Source organism: Camelus ferus, chromosome 4, assembly GCF_009834535.1.
Source record: "Camelus ferus isolate YT-003-E chromosome 4, BCGSAC_Cfer_1.0, whole genome shotgun sequence".
Taxonomy (NCBI): domain Eukaryota; kingdom Metazoa; phylum Chordata; class Mammalia; order Artiodactyla; family Camelidae; genus Camelus; species Camelus ferus.
In genome coordinates, this window is record NC_045699.1 from 51,434,651 (window position 1) to 51,448,329 (window position 13,679).

A 13,679-nucleotide genomic window follows, 5' to 3' on the forward strand; every position below is an offset into this window, starting at 1 on the left:
CCCATGTGGCCCAGAGAAAGCGTTCTGACCCTCTTTGGGTGGCGTGTGCTGAAACGGACGCGGAGCCGCAAAAGCACTGCTGTTCCCGGGGAGAGGTCGGCGGGCACTGCCCTGCCGGCCGTCCTCCATTTCCATCTTCACGGAAACATCTCCTGCTTCCGCCTCCAGAGAGCCTTTCTCTGTGCTTCTTTGTGAGACGTTTCTGAGAAGCGCCTGCATTCCGTTTCTGGTGGTGAATTGATTTAGAAGATCCTTTGTTGATAGCCCCGCTTCAAAAGTGCTCAGACTCTGCAGTTTATCTTCCCTTCTCCCTTCCAAGCCAAGACATGCTCTGACAAAGGAGAGGAGGAAAAAATAAAAATCCCCCCTTTTTTTTGTTGACTTATAAACTCATTGAGCCCTTTTGGGGGGCTGTCGCGTAACTCTTTTGTGGGCCAGCAGTGCGATTTCCATGTGTTTTATACTCAATTAAATGAAGGGTAATGTTAAATCAAACTAGTCTGCGTTGGTGAAGAGTGTCAGTTTTATATTACATGTTTTGTGTCTCATCGTTTGCTTTTGTTCCAGATGTTTATTTAATTTTATTTCAGCAAACATTCATTGAGCTCTTAGCATGTAGCAAATGTAGATAAAATGAGATCCACAGTTTTGAGGAGCTCATGGGCCACTGAAGGTAAATAATCAGCAGGAGAATTTAGGGCAGCGAGGGTACCAAACACCTGCAGATACGCTCTCTGAAGGTCATATCTCTTTGAGGGCAGGTCTAAGTTATCTTTATAGACCCCTGGTCGCAGGCAGATCCTAGAGCATATCTTTTAAGCTCGGACTCCAGGGTAGAAAAGATTCTCTTATCTTAGTTACAATTTGGAAGATCCTGGGGAAGGACTAGTCTGGCTGGACCACGTGGTCTTCCTGTGTGTGGCGTGCGGTGGGAAGGGAAGTATGATTGGCTACCTAACTCCACTAGAGTAGGTGGTTGGAGAAAGGAGAGGCACCATCCTCATTAGAGAGGAGGGTGCTGTTCCTTGAAAGAGGGAGTTGTGCTCGGCAGACAGGCAGTAGCTGTCCGCTACAGCTAAGGACCATTAATCAACATTGGTTCCTGTCTGAAGGGAAAGCCAAGTCTAACATTTATCCTCTTCAGATGTCTTCATCCACAGCCACTCCTTTGGGTTAGGGACGTCATAGGCTCTCCTCCTCCTCCCCCTCATGCTTACTTAGTTTGCACCTGCTCTGTGCAAGGCACCAGACCAGGTGCCGTCTACACATCATCTCACTGATTTCTCCAACAGTCTTTTATGGCCAAAACTAATTTGCTGCTTTATTGAGGCTCAGAAACATTAAGTGACTTACCCAAAGTCTCACCCCTAGTAAGTGGGGCAGCTGGAATTTGACTTCCAGGCTCTCTGGCTCCAATGCCTGTCTTCTTTCTGCTACCCAGTTGCTGCTTGAGATGTGTGCATCTCTAAGATGAAAGAAAGTCTCTGATGACAATATGCAACAAAACTCAAAGACTTTTTTCCTTCAGTCGTGGCCTCCAAAACCTCAGTGGAAATTCTGTCTGTGATAATTTGTGGTCATGTTTCATGAGGGCGCCAGGCACAAGGAAGGGTGTTCAGAACAGGCTTGGAGCAAACCACTCTTGTCACGTGTCCCCTAGGGCAGATTTGCAGGTGGTCACCATCAGCCAACTGGCAAAGCTGAGAAGGCATGGTAGAACACAAGGGCTTTGGGTTGTTGATGGACGCAATTATGATGGTCATGATTATTATTATTAGTTTTAGAGTGTTTGGAAAACCAAGCTGACTGAAATGACATAAAAACGTGTTATATTCCCAGGAGGATGTTCTGTGTTTGGCCCTAGGCCACCGCAGAGTCTCAATGTTGGCTGACTAATACAATAGTAACAACACTACGAAATGTCCACAGTCTGCCACTGGTTCTTATTTTCCTCAAGTAGTGAAATACGTACAAACCAGGTCAATGAAATCTTACTTTGTTTATTTTTATACTTAAAGTTTATTTTTATTTTTCTGTTGTGGTTAAATACATGTAACAGAAAACTTATCATGACCATTCTTCAGTGCATAGTTCACGACCATCCATCTTCAGAACTCTTTTCATCTTGTAAAATAGAAATTCTGAACCCATTCAATAATAACGCCCCATGGTCCCCTCCTCTCAGCCCCTGGTAGCCATATTCTACTCTGTTACTACAAGTTTGGCTATTAAAAAAAATATTCCACATACAAATGAGATCATGCAATATTTGCCTTTCTGTGTCTGGCTTCTTTCACGTAGCATAATATCCTCTAGACTCATCCATGGTGTCACAAATGGCAGGTTTCCTTCTTTTTAAAGGCTAAATAATATTCTATTGACTAAAGTATGGTATACACACACCATGTTTTCTTTATTCATTCATCTGTCAGTCTTATTTTGAATAAAAGTCTCCAGATACCCTGAAACCTCTTAAGGTCAGCTTAGCCTTCTTGTTTCAGAATGAATGAAGTTTATCAGAATGAATGATGTCAAGATGAGGCTAACTTGCATCCTTTAACAATTTCTGCTCTTGTGAGGGGAAGATATGCCCCACCATATATGGAGAAAACCTGCAGGATTTGTTAAGGCCTTAGAAAAGGGCCTGGCACGCAGTAAGGACTCTGTAAGTGCTGGTTAAATTAAACTGTACAGGACTTCACAGCTTATAAGCCCTTTCAGATATGTTGCCTCTCTTGACAACAACCTCTCCAGCAACAGCCCTGGAGTTTAGCAGGACTAGGATTATTATTCCTACTTTACAGATGAAGAAAATGTCATCCAGAGAGGTTAATGAGTTTGTTTCAGTCACCCAGCTAATACCTAGAAGAGATTCAACTAGAATTCAGAATTCTGTTTCTCTTTTGGGTGCTCAGCTCACTAGATCACGGATGGTCAAGATTTAGTTTTCATGGACCAGTTAAAAAATTGAGGGGAACTCTGCAGGTTGTTCTTCATTCCTCGCCTTCCCCCAACCTATTCTGTGCCCAGCTCTGACCCTGTCTGTGCCCAGGAGCGGACCCTCATGGGCTTCACCATTTGGCTACTTTTGCTGGCTGGCTGCTGGGGTAGGGGTGGCCAGTGGGAGTCCCTGGAGGAGACTGAGAGGTGACAGGGGAGAAATGTTGCTCCAGTGCTGCGTGTCAGGAGTAGTGATGTCCATCCAGAGCTGTGGCTTCTGCTGGGTGGCCTTTTCTCCATGCCTCTAGCTCCCTCCAGGCTCCAACGACACTATCTCCTCCCCTTGACCCTTCCAGGCATCTCACCGCCCTTGTTTATTCTCCCAACTCTTCCAGCTCTGTGCGTGGTCCCTTCATTAAAGTCTTATTTGGACCATCTGGTATAAATTCTGTTTCCTGCTGAGACCCTGTTACAAAGACCAATATTGACTTCTTTTTAGATTGCCAAGTAAAGGCGTAAACAAATAAGCAAAATACAAATGAAACTGCTATTTACTGCTATTTATTGCTCCATTTATCTCACTAAAATAAAGGTATCTTGGCACCAAAAGAAGGTGGAAAGGTAGAAAATTTCACCATGTTACTTTTTTCTTTTTTTTATTATGACCTAGTAAAAACTTTATCTGAGATTGGACGTGTTCCCTAGGCCAGTATGTGGAAGCAAATAGGTAAGCTCCTGTTACCACCCAGTGATTGTTCCCCTGGTATTTACCATCGTTGGAAAGAGACCCCAATACATTCTACATGCATTTCCCCATGTGTTTTATAATGTACTTATGAAATTCCATAAATGCCCTGTGGGCTTTTTCCAACACACTTGCATTGAACATCTGTTCTGTGACTTTCATAAAACTAGGAATATTCAGGTGTGTAAGGCAGGATCCCTGCCATCGCAGTCTAGCTGGGGTGACAAGAAAAGGGGCAACTGTAACGTATGGAGGACAAGGCAGAAAAGAGGTCAGCATTGGGGCTATAGGAGTGCGTTGCAGTCACAGTAACTGATTTTCTTGGGGATGGGGGTGGAGTGATCCAGACCAGGTGACGTTTGAGCTGAGGCTTTGGAGCATTATAAGAGTTGTCCAATGGACAAGGGAAAAGGGCATTTCAAGCAGAAAGTCTGGCTTGAATAGAGTCATGGGAGCATGAGAGAATATGGTACTCATGGGAGTATGGTGGCCTGAAATTAACCTGGCACAGCCAAATGTGGGGTTGAGGGTGAGACACAGATGGAGCCAAAGGAGGAGGAACTCTAGATTTAGCACTCATTTTCTTTACTAAGAGGTGTGACGTGGTCAAACTGATATTTCACTAAGCTCCCTCTGGGTATCATTTGAGAGGTGGATTGGAGGGAAATGAGAGACCAGGGGGCTCAGATTCCAGTTAGAATGGGACTGCGGTGGTTTAGGAAATTAGAAAGTGAGGTTCTTGACCAAAGTGACAGAGTACATGCAATGTTCCCAGTGCAAATCTCCTCAAATCCACCTGCTGATCAAGGGGGAAGTCACCGAGAGTCTTCCTTTGAAGACTCTCCTGCCCCCAATCTGAAGAGCAGTGCCACCTTCTTGGACTCCATCTAGGATGAAACAGTACTGTTGACCCTTTAACAACACAGGTGTCAGGTGTGCTGACCTGTGTGGTCAAAAATCCACGTATAACATTTGACTCCCCCAGATTTAACTAATAGCCTATTGTTGACTGGAAGCCTTACCAATACATGAATAGTCAATTAACACATATTTTGTATGTCATGTGTATTGTATACTGTTGTCTTACAATAAAGTAAACTAGAGAAAAGAAAAATGTTATTAAGAAAGTTCTAAGGAAGGGAAAATACATCCACACATGGAACTGTATTTGCTGATAGCATAAGTTTACGTTGCCTGTTTACAAGATGAGTCATCCGTCTGTCAGTACCTACATCAATATTGTCTTTTATGATACAAAACACTATAGATATTATACATATTAGTAATAGTAGACGTCAAAAATGAAAAGGTAATGTGAAAAAGAAAGTGATATTTATTTATGGGTACAACAATTCACGTACTGATAACAAAGCAGCAGTAGTATGATTGCTTTATGGTAGCCTAGTGTAATCGATATGATTCCTTCATGGTGGCTCTGCCGATACACTAATGAATGAATTGCTATAAAGTTTTATGGCATACAGTATTACAGTCATATTCATAATATGATGTTGGAAACATTATAACTTTTTTTTTAAAAACCCACTTACTTATGATGATAGGCTGATACACAATTTCTTCAATTTCAATAGAGATACACTGAGCAGTAATGTAATTCTTTGAAAGCAAAGTTATGAAACAGTAAGAAAACTAACACATTGTTAACTCTATATTAAATATCACTCACCTAAGCCTATATAAGGAGAGACTCGCATTTACATACATTTTATACATTCATGACATAACTTTTTCTTAATTTTTTTGCCCATATTTTTAGGCTACATGGTTAGTCTGAGTTTTTCAAATTATCACAAATCTCCAAAAAAAATTTTCCTATATATTTATTGAAAAGAGTCTATGTATAAGTGGACCCACACTGTTCAAACCTATGCACTTCAAGGGTCAACTGTATTTCGTTCTATTAGATTCTCCATAACTTAGTGTTTGGTCTAGGGTTTTGTCAATGTTAGGCTTTAAGCACTTGATTCTTCACCTCTTGGTTCAGCTGACCAAGCTGCTTTCATGGTTCTGTAAGTCAGCGTTGCCCAAGACAAGGATAACAACAAGAAATTCCCTAAATTCCCCGAGAAGCCACAGGACTTGGTTAGCACTTACATAGGGAAATGCCACATTCCTAATAAAAAACAAAACCCAGAAACCTCCAGGTTGGCACTGTAAGTAGAATTCCTGGAAAAAAGAGAGCAAATGAATCAAGCAGTCTCAGCCTTTTCTCCCAAGATTCACCTTTCCACTGGAGCTTTTCAAATCGTTTTGCCATCATGATTCTGTCCTCCAAAGAACACCTTCTGCCTTTAATGTTTTGGGTAACTATACAGGCTTACCTTGGAGATGCTGTGGGTTCAGGTTCCAGACCACTGCAATAAAGCAGGTGTCACGATGAAGTGAGTCACAAACTTTTTGGTTTCCCAGTACCTATAAAAGTTATGTTTACACTGTATAGCAGTCAGTTGAGTGTGCAATACCATTATGTCTGAAAACACAACGTGCAGACCCTTTACATCTTATTGCTAAAAAAAAAAAAATGCTAACCATCACTTGAGTCTTCAGTGAGTCATAATCTTGCTGGTGGAGGACCTTGCCTTGATGTTGATGCCTGCTGACTGATCACGGTGGTGTTGCTGAAGTTGGGGTGGCTGTGGCCATTTCTCAAATTAAGACAATAATGAAGTTTGTCCCGTGGACTGACCTTTTCACGAACGATTTCTCTGGAGCATGCAGTGCTGTTTGATAGCATTTTACCTCCAGTAGAACTTCTTTCAAAATTGAAGTCAGTCCTCTCAAACCCTGCTGCTGTCCTGTCAACTGAGTTTGTGTCGTAGTCTAGATCCTTTGTTGTCTTTTCTGCAGTCTTTGTGGCATCGTCACCACGAGTAGCTTCCACGTCAAGAAACCACTTTCTTTGCTCATGTGTAAGAAGCAACTCCTCAGTCCATTCAAATTTTACTATGAGATTACAGCAATTCAGTCACAGATTCAGGCTCCACGTCTAATACTAGTTTGCTTGCTGTTTCCATTATATCTGCGGTTACTTCCTCTGCTGAATCTTGAACCCCTCAAAGTCATCCATTGATCATTGGAATCAATTTCTTCCATACTCCTGTTAATGTTGATAATTTGACCTCTTCCCGTGAGTCACACACGTTCTTAATGGCATCCAGAATGGTGACTCCTTTTCAGAAGGTTTTCAGTTGACTTTGCCCGGATCCAGCAGAAGAATCAGTATCTGTGGCAGCTATAGCCTTCTGAAATGCATTTCTTAAATAATAAGACTTGCAAGTCAAAATTACTTGATCCATGGACTACAGAAGGGATGTTGTGTTGTCAGGCACGAAAATAACATTAACCTTGTTGTGCACCTCCATCAGAGCTCTTGGGTGGCCAAGTGCATTGTCAATGAGCAGTAATATTTTGAAAGAAAATTTTTTTTTCTAAGCAGTAGAAACAGTGTGCCTTAAATATCCAGTAAACTGTGTTTCAAAGAAATGTGCTATCATCCAGGCTTTGTTTTCTGTTTATAAAGCACAGGCAGAGTAGATTTAGCATAATTCTTAAGGGCCCTAGGATTCTCAGGATGGTAAGTGAGCGTTGGCTTCAACTTCAAGTCACCAGCTGACTTATCCCCTAACAAGAGAGTCAGCCTGTCCTTTGAAGCTTTGAAGGTGGGCATTGACTTTTCCTCTCTATCTATGAAAGCCCTAAATGACATCTTCCAGTAGAAGGCTGTTTCATCTACATTGAAAATCTGTAGGTTAGTGTAGCCGCTTTCATTCATTATCTTTGTGGGATCTTCTGGACAACTTGCTACAACTTCTATATCAGCACTTGGTGCTTCACCTTGAACTTTTGTGTTATGGGGGCAGCTTCTTTTCTTAAAGCTCATGAACCAACCTCTTTAAGCTTCAAACTTTCCTTCTGCAGCTTCCTCACCTCTCTCAGCCTTCACAGAACTGAAGACAGGGCCTTGCTCTGGATTAGGTTTTGGCCTTAAGGAGATGTTGTGGCTGGTCTGATCTTCTGTCCAGACCACTAAAATTTCCTCCATATCAGCAGTAAGGCTGTCTTGCTTTCGTATCACTCATGTGCTCACTTAGAGGAGCACTTCTATTTTTCTTCCAGAATTTTTCTTTTGCTTTCACAACTGGACTAACTGTTTGGCACAAGAGGCATGGCTTTCGGCCTGTCCCTGCTTTCAACATGCCTTTCTCACTAAGCTCAATCACTTCTCGCTTTTGATGTCAAGTGAGAGACGTGCAACTCTTCCTTTCACTTGAACACTTGGAGGCCCTTGTAGGGTTATTCATTGGCCTAATTTCAATATTGTTGTGTCTCAGGGAGGAGGAAGGCTTGAGGCGGGGAAGAGAGATGAGGAAGCAGCCAGTTGGAGGAGCAATCAGAACCCACACATTTATCAGCGAGGTTCACCATCTCATATGAGTGCTGTTCATGGTGCCTCAAAGTGATTTCAATAGTAACATCAAAGATTACTGATCATTGATCACCATAAAAACATAATAATAATAAAAGTTTGAAATATTGTGAGATTATTAAAATGTGACACAGAGACTCAGAAATGGGCAAATGCTGTTGGAAAAATGGTGCCGACAGACTTGCTGGAAACAGGGTGGCCACGAAGCTTCAATTTGTAAAAAATGCGATACCTGTAAAGTGTCAGAAAGTAAAGCACAATGAAATGAGGCTCGCCTGCAGGGGTAGAAACTCATCCAGGAGAGCTGTTTAACAAGCCTTGCTTGGAGATGGCAGTGGGAAAATAAAGGTAGCAAGTCACGAATCCAGACGTTTCCGTTACACGTTACTGGCTTGAGGCTCCCCGCCTTCCTAGTTGTTTCTCCCCCTGTCACAGAGGGGACGCCTTCTGCCACACACCTTTCAGAAGCATAGCTGCAGCCATGTCCCCTCCTTGATGTTAGACCCAGAGGGAGAAGGCCTTCTGATGATAGTAACAACCTCAGTGATCACGGAGCAAGAGTCACATGGGAGGAACTTGTCTCCTCAGAGCAAACGTGACAGAGACGTGGTAACAGGAGCACCGTTACTTTTAGTTCCATTTATTAGCTGCCAAATCTGTGTTCTATGATTTATATATATTATCCTTAATCCTTCTATAAGCCTTATTGAAAGGAGTAGTATCATCCCATTTCACAGATGTAAAAAAAAAAAAAATGAGGCGAGAGAGAAAGTAACTTATCTAAGGTCACGGAACAAGTGGAAGAATTAGGAACCTAGATCCCAGACTAAGGTCCTTTCCTGTTTCCTCTCATGCTGGGGCCTCATGCTTCAGATCTAAACCTGTCGAATTAGTGAGAGGTTTAGAGGAGCTTCTGTGGTAACAGGGAAGAGAGGAGCCAGAGACACAAGACAATGCCCAGGGGAAGTTCAGGAGGAGAAAGCCCTAGGGATGGCCTGGACCACGGGAGACACTGGAGGACACAAGTATCTGATTTTAATTCTTAAGTGGTTTGCATGGGGAGGACATTGTCCGTCTCCTCCTCTGTCCTCTTTACAGATCTTCAGTCAGGTTGACCTTGCTCATTGGTTGTCATCAGAAAGACCCTGAAGAGGGTTCAGTTCTGCATTTGGGCTGATGCTGGGTGGAAAAAAGAGACAGCAAGAGTGGGACTGAGGGGCCGGAGGTGAAGGGGACAGAGGACCTCCGGGACACTTGTGTGCTAGGGAGGTTATTCTTGAGCGAAAGAGATGCGCAGTGGAGGAGTGCAAAGTGTAAGAGCCTACTTGGGAGATGATGAACTCCAAAGCCAAACAAGGCGGTGGGAATAGCAAAGAGGAGCCAGGTTTAAGGGACTTTTCTAAGGTAGAACCAAGCCTTCATGGTGTTTTAGGATGAGAAAAAGGGTGGAATCAAGGCTTACTCCAAAAGTTAGGGACTGCATGTATGTTGAGGATGCTGAGGGAAAGACTGAGAGCCAAATAGAAAACAGAGGCAAGTGTTGTCTTATGAAGAGGAATAGCAAAGGGAGTCAGCGTGAACTCCAGCTGGTGAAGCAGTGGTTTCCCTACTGACCGAAGCCTCAGACTCAGAAGCCTTTCTGCCCAGGATGATTAGCTGAAGCCCAGTAAGCCCCAGATGCTGGGGTTTTGCTTGGAGGTTGGGGGAGGGGGGCGCCCCACCTGCTGCCCTCTCCGTGCCCCCTGCTGGGGTTCTCAGGAGTTCCCACCATCCTCAGAGAACAGTCCGAGAAATCCTTGAATAGAGCTAGGGAGGCTGAACCGTGAGAGGTGCAGAAAAGAACAGAATAGGAACAAAAGAGATAGTTATCAGAATATTATGCATTACAGACTGCTGGGGAAAGACAGAAAGTTCCTGGCTTCTTCATGCCCCATAGCAAAAGGCTTTAGAGCCAGAGGACTAATTATGAGGCAGAAAGAAAAAAGAGTGGCTAACTATTGTCACAACAAGAGAACTTGTGGCGTTTTCTTAGTCCGGAGAGGAAGAACAAAGGACTATCAGTGAAAGGTATGGACTCTTTAGGACATCAGAGAAACCTATAAATGTGTAAATGTGTGGCCCAGATGAAGCTTCTTATGGACAAGAAGAAGAAAGAAGAGATAGGGAAAAACACTGGAGATTCTAAAGCAGGGAGTGTGTACAGATTGACACACAAATTTTGTAGAAATTTTTTGACTTCAGGGTGGGAAAATAAATTGCAAATATATATTTTCAGGGCAAATCATTTGACTTTTATAAAACCCTCCAAGGGTGGAACGAGAAAGATCTATGAGCATGTGCTTGAAACGCTGAAGATAATCCACAGCTGTGGGGCATGAGGATCATTATTGTGATTATTTTTTTCCCTGCACTTTTCTGTCCACAATATTTATGGGCAGCTAATACCTTGTAGACACTGTGGTCCATTAGGAGATGCTGTCTCTCTTCAAGGAAGTCCGAGTCTGGTTGTGGAGACAGTCAAGGAACTCTGTGCCGTGTGTGATCTGTTATCAGTGGATGTGCCTTAGGCAGACTGCGAGTGGCAGGAAGGGTGGGGAGGTGTAGGTGGATCTCACCAGGTTTAGGGTTGGAGTGACACTTGAGTTGAAATTTCCCAGATGAGTAAGATGTGGGTGGGTAGACAGTAAGGAGTGGAGGTGAGAAGTATAGCTGTGGATTAGGAAAGAGTGAAGAGCGAGGCATGACACCTAACGAACTCCAGAGAGGCGGCTGTGGTGGGTGTGTGTGAGGCTGTGGCAGGTGGGTGGGGGTCATCCAAGGCCAGGCCGTGGAGGGCCTTGTGGGTGTTACTAAACTTTATCCTGAAGGCAAAGTAGAACCCCCGAAAGATTGAGGGGTCACCCGCATTGCCATTGCTTTACGGCCATTGATTCTAGATTGCAGTGTTCAAGCTAACCAGAATCCAGCCATACTGCCATTTATTAACTATGGGACTTTGGGCATATGTTACTCACATGCCTTCTGCCTGTGTCAGCTCATCGGCATGGTGGGATTTTAATAGTATGTACATACGTACGTACATATGTATGTAATGTGTACATATATAGGGCCAGAGTGAGGGTTAAATGAGTTACTTCCTAATGTGGAAAAGGGTCTGTAAGTTGGCAGTTATTATGATTAGAGCAAACTCATTTGTTTTTGTCCAGCTTTCCTGTCTGCTTCCTAAACTACCACGTGTCCATTGTAAGGAACGTGCAGAAAATACTTCGAATTTTGTTTTAGATGGGAGCACTTTGGTCTAGAGATGCAGTTTAATCATGAAGGAAAGAGTCATCTCTTTAACTGTCACTTTGCCCTTGTAAAGAGCTTGAACACGCTTGGAGGGGAAACGGGAACCTCCGAGGCTGATTTTTTGGAAGCCAAAGCCACAGTCACGTGATGGGGATGATGTGAGGGTTGATCCTCCCCTTGGGCCAGGACACTTGGTGGCCATAAACAACTGTACACTGACAGCTTTTCAGTGTACCTGGCGATTTTTACATCCATATGTCATTAAATGCTCACAGAATTTTTTAGTTATTATTCTGATTTTAAGGACAAGAAAACTGAGTCTTAATCCATAAATAGACAAGACTTGATCCAGGTCCCTGGATTCCACATCTTGTATTCTTTCTGCTCTCCCACATCGGGTAGGAATTAAGTGGAAAAGCTAATTTTTCCTTTGAGGTTGTAGAGGTCCAAGCTGGCCACTCACTGCATTCCTTGTTTGCGAGTCAAGGGAAACGCTGGCCAGCGTGAAGCTCCTTCCTATAGATTTTCCTAAACCCGAGTGGGAAGATGGGTGAAACGTAGCCTAACTTATTGTCTAGTGTCCAAGAAGTTTCCAGTAAACACCATCCGTTTCCTTGAATTTTCCAAATGTGTGGACTCCTAGCGGGTTGGAAAAAGTGGACTAAAGAGTTCTTAAAATTTTTTCTCCACTCCTTCTATCCTTCATCCTTTCCTCACTTTAAGTTTTACAAAAGTATCATTTTCATGTTTAAGCCTCCTGATTTGGTAGCAGCAATAATTTGTTTTGAATATAAGCACATCTAGGAATTTTAAATACTTTCGACGGAAACTCCTAGGAGGCTGACTACAGAAAGGGGGGAGATCTCAGTGTGAGAGATGAGACTGTGATAAGGGAAGTTTGTCAACCATCGTGGGGAAGCTTAAAAATTCTGCAGCCGCCCTGCGTACTTTTCATCCGGAAAAAAAATTAGTTGGAAAGAAACAGCTGCGATGTCCTGCTGAACTGATTGTTCCAAGACAAAGCACCATCATCTCTTAACTTCCCAGCCATCTCCTCTCTTCTCTCTCCTGTGCAACACACTTCCTTCACGTTTCTTCCCCGCTCTCACCCCTCTCTCTGGTCCTCCACCACCTTGGATACTGTGTTTCTTTTCCATGAGTACCCCCTAGAACAAAAGAAACCAAGACCTAACAAACAGCCATAAAAGGAAAGAAAATGGCCTAAGAAGAAAAAGCACACTCTTTTCTTAGGAACAACAGTGATTCATTTTCCCAGGGGGAATTTGGGGGAGAGAAAAAAAAAATATGCTCCTATCTTATCTCTTTGCAAAGTTGCAGGTCAAGGTTGTGTGATGGCTCACAGATAATGTGGAAGCAACATGGAGGCTTGAAAAATGAACCATTCTTTCCTGGGTGAAACTTAGCCTATCCCCCTCTATCATAATTATCGACAGATTTAGATGGAAGTGATCGTCGAGCGCCTTGTCCTTAAAGATATTCAGGGACGTGACCACGAGCACCTCTGATGGAAGAGACTGAAAGCCGTGCAGTTCATCATCTCAGCCCCTGAAACGGCTGAGATATGCAGAAGTGCTGGTTTGATCCAAAAGGTATAAATAGCACGCGAGGAGGGGGGTGAGCTGGGCTTGCGGGCTGCTGTGTTGCAGGAACAATTTGACGGAGACAGAGCAAGATGATGATAACTTGGAAAAAGGATAATTTGTCATGATTACCTCTTTCCCCCTCCTCCCTAGAGAGGAGAGCTTGCACCCATTGGAATTTATGTGTGAGTTTAGAAAAAAATGCAAATTGGCATTGTAGCAAAGAAAACATCTCATTTGATCTTTTTTCCTTTCTGGGATGACACTTTGGGTGTGTGGTGGTGGCATCAGATAGTAAAGGATCTGCTGAAAAGATGTGGCGTGTTGACTATGTGCTTCTAAGATTTGAGACATTTTAGGACCAGTAGCTTCTTTGTCAGGAAGTGGCGCTCCTAAATGTAGGGGCTTCTGGTTTCTGGCCACTTATGCAGAGTCATCAACAGCCTTGTCTCCTCCACCCACTTTGCTACAAACGCATCTGCCCCATAAATTCGAATGATGCTAACTGCTACCAAAGGTCTGGGGCTAAATCCTCAAATTTTTGTGGCAAAAATTTCAAATAGCCTGCCTTCTGTTCCTTTTTAAAATAGCGTTCATGGATTTGCAAAAATCGGATGAAAAAACAGCACATAGCTAAGGTAGCACTTTTGGAAAC

The 13,679-nt window shown here is 43.3% G+C and overlaps 1 pseudogene; it reads right to left on the reverse strand.

Moving 5' to 3' along the window:
- Nucleotides 1–6,245: 6,245 nt before the first annotated feature.
- Nucleotides 6,246–8,007, reverse strand: LOC116663371 (annotated as a pseudogene).
- Between the last annotated feature and the right edge of the window lie 5,672 nt (nucleotides 8,008–13,679).